Consider the following 3,914-nt stretch of genomic DNA (forward strand, 5'->3'; position numbering starts at 1 on the left):
ATTTGGTGTTAATTTGCTTTCTTTTGCATTAATCCTATTTCGGCCAGAGTTCTTTCGTCACACTTCTGTGACCTCATCAGTAGCCCTTTCCTTTCTTCTTTCTTATTTGTGTGTCTTTCCTTACTAACGAGCATCCATTTTGTATTTTGTATTCCTATTGTATGTGACTTTATTTGCGCATGCGTATCCCCAATGTGTGTCTATGTTTAGTAAGTGCGTGTGTGTGTATGGAGAATTCCTGTATTATCTGCATCTCCTGTTTATACACGTTCGTTTAATTTGTTATTATTTATTTGTTCATGTGTTTGTACCTACTTATTATTATGTTTTTTCTATTCTTTCTTTTTTTCTGTTTATATTTAATTTAATTTTGTTAACGTATATAGTTATTGTATTCCATTTGTTTATCTGTGTATTGTATTATATTTCATTATATTTCATTCATATTGTTATCAGTTTATGAGGATTTTATTCTGTCGTATGTTGTGGTTTGTTGGGGTTGTATGCTAATGTTCCATTCCACTTTCCTATTCAGGCTAGGTTTATCTTCTATTATGTGTGTAGCTTCTGTAATTTGTCTAAACGTTGCATCTGTTCTATGTGCGGACAAGATTTTAACTTCTATGTTGTTGAGTGAGCCCCCGTGTTCCTACTAAAAAAAAAAAAAAATTAATATTGAAAATAAAATAAAATAAAATTGAATACAAACAAAAAGAGAAAGGATAGAAAAAATAATAATAAGTAGGTATAAATACATGAACAAATAAATAATAACAAATTAAACGAACTTCATATGCAGATCCTTATATAATGTATATATTTGAAATTTACAAAGAAAAATAGACGAAGACAGTTGTATAAAAAAAACAAGCAGGTGTATTAATTTGGCGCTCGGGAAAGTGAGAAAGTCTTTAACGTTTCGAGCCCACGCTCTTCAACAGAAAGGAACACGAGGAAATAAACAGAGAGAATTTTTTTAAAAATACTACATATAATATATATATATTAAAAACAATAATATTAGGTCGTCAAGTATAAAATTTATAAAAAGCAAAATGTTTGCTTTTGTTTTATATTCATCAAAGTATGCACCCATATTGTCAATACATTTTTGCCATTTCAGGTGTAGCCGGAACTGTAAGAGCCCGGCAATCTAGAGTCAATAAAATCTTGGAAGGCCTGTTTTACAGCATCGTCGGAATTGAAATTGTTTCCTATCAAATAGTTATCCACATTCTGGAAGAAGTGGTAGTCAGTAGAAGCATGATCAGGTGAGTATGATAGATGATGGAGAACTTCTAACTCCAGCTCCTGTAGTTTCACCAGTGTCATTTTTGCGATGTGTGGTTTGACGTTGTCTTGCAATAAAATAGGAGTGGATCTATTGATTAATATAAGCTGGGGTTTTTTTTTTTGTAAGTTTCTGCAACATTTGGTCCAGTTGGCCGCAGTATACTTCGCCGTGATTGATGAGCCAGGTTTAATGAAATCATAATAGATCACACCTGCGCCAGACCACCAAACACACACCATCAGCTTCTTTTGATGAAATTTGCATTTTGGACTGTTTTGGTGGCTTGTTTTTGTCCAACCATTCTGCTGAACTTTTACGGTTGTTGTGTTGCATCCATTTCTCATCACATGTTACAATTCAATTCAAAAATGATTACGTTTTGTGACGAGAAAGTAGCATAATGCAGGCTTCCAAACGTTGCTGCTTCTGATTTTCATTGAGTTCATGTGGAACCCACTTATCCAACTCTTTCACTTTACCGATTTGAACTAGGTGAGTCAATATTGTTTGCTTGCTAACACCAAACAACAACACTAATTCACGGGCTCTTTGAGATGGAACTGACTCGACAATGGTTTTCATCATTATCAATCTTTGTTTCTGATCGACCGCGATGCTCATTTGTGAGGTCAAAGTTACCAGAACGAAATTTTGCAGACCATTTTGATACTGCCTGTCGTATAATAACATTTGAATGAAATTCTCCATTAATATTCCGAGCTGTCTGTGATACTCCATTTCGAAGAAAGAACTCATATTTCAAAACTGATTGAATTTCCGACTTATCTGTCTCTAAATATAAATAACAAAAAATGATTTATAAATACTCTATAGAGTGCAAAATGAATTAGAATAAAGAAATAGATGTGTCAGCTTTTTAACAAAAAGAAAAGATTGTCAAAATATATTAATGACGCAAAATAAGCAGTTGTCAAAGTTTATCATATACCTTACTACAAATTTCATACTTGACGACTTAATATATAGGCGCAGGAGTGGATGTGTCGTAAGTATCTTACTTCCCAACAACATGGTTCTGGGTTGAGTCCCACGGCGTTGCACTTTGGGTAAGTGTCTTCTACTACAGCCTCGGCCGACCAAATCCTTGTGTACGGATTTGGCAGACGGACATTGAAAGAAGCCCGTCGTAGATATATATCTTTCAAATTTTCCAGTACTACAACATATTTGTCTTTCTCCCTCTATTTCACTCATTCACTTAATTTAAACCTTTGGCATCACGTTTACAACCCCCTTCCTTTGTATCTCTATATAAACAAGCGTTCTTGTTCCTAATGCCCATGGAATAATATCATTGATCCCTTTATATCTCTATGTAAACAAACGTTCTAACGTTCACTGACCATGTAACATCTTAGCTCGTAATTTACCTCATCATTTCGTATTTGTCTTGCTTTTATATGTTTCTTTATGAATTCCCTGAAGAAGAATATATGAGGAATCCCAGCAGCTCTTACTTCTTTGTGCAAGTGCTCTCATATATTTCGAAATATGTGTAGGAATTAAAGGAACTTTTATTTATATGCGCTTTGCTCCATTTAATATTTTTATTCATATCTTCTCAAAATGTATCACTTTAACTTGGTATCTCTATCTGTAAAACGGCTGTAATATCTTGGTTTCTAGTGTAATTTTGCTACCTCTGGTAACCATTAACATATTTACATTATCAAAGGTTTTTTTTTAAACTGAGATAATATTAATAAACTAATATATATATATATATATATATATATATATATATATATATAATTTTCTTGTCTACGTTTTGTTTGCAATGTCCTGTACCCAGATATGCACCTATATATACAGGTAGACGTAGGTATGCACATACCCGTACGTATATATGCATATACTCATTTATTATTTGTTATATATATATATATATAGATAGATAGATAGATAGATAGATAGATAGAGAGAGAGATATGTGTGCGTGTGTGTGTGTATAAACATATGCAAAAAATAATACATAAAAAAGACATCCATACTTGCTTAAAATAGATATACGAATCTATGACCGTGAGTCCGCTGCCCTAACCACTGGGCCATTGCGCCTCCACTGCCAGTATGGTATATAACAAATATAAAGAATATAGAAAAAAACAAAACACTACGAAAACAAATAATGCGAAGCAGATATTGAGCACATATTTCCCTAAATATGGATACAAAAAAAAGAAGCTGTTACTAAATCGATAGATTTAAATATCATCAAATCTATACGATACATTTAATAGTATGTTATAAACGATTTCAATGTTATAAACGATTTCTTAGGTTTGTTTTCCCAGCTTTACTTTTTCTGGTTTTCCTTTTCTTTGCATTTTATCAACAAACCCGATTCTAACAGTATATGTGACCCTACTGAAGTTATCGACAGGACATTAGCAACGACAATCTCACAGGGTGGGTATATATGTGTAGAAAGATGTTTTTGCACTTTCACACGATGTCTTAGTGTGTATACACACATACATAGAGATACACACATACATAGAAATACACACACACACACACCATACCACACAAACATATATATATGTGCTACATATATATATATATATATATATATATATATATGTACTACATATATATA

The 3,914-nt window shown here is 32.6% G+C and overlaps 1 protein-coding gene across 1 annotated transcript in view; it reads left to right on the forward strand.

Annotated features, from left to right (window-relative positions):
• Nucleotides 1–2,975, forward strand: part of LOC106874239 (uncharacterized) — a 37,884-nt gene extending 34,909 nt beyond the window's left edge. The window contains exon 3 of the transcript XR_008264197.1: nt 1,124–2,975. The gene's annotated coding sequence lies outside the window, so the exon portion shown is untranslated. The remainder of the gene's footprint in view (nt 1–1,123) is intronic.
• Nucleotides 2,976–3,914: the final 939 nt, after the last annotated feature.

Source organism: Octopus bimaculoides, chromosome 1 (genome assembly GCF_001194135.2).
Source record: "Octopus bimaculoides isolate UCB-OBI-ISO-001 chromosome 1, ASM119413v2, whole genome shotgun sequence".
Classification (NCBI taxonomy): Eukaryota; Metazoa; Mollusca; class Cephalopoda; order Octopoda; family Octopodidae; genus Octopus; species Octopus bimaculoides.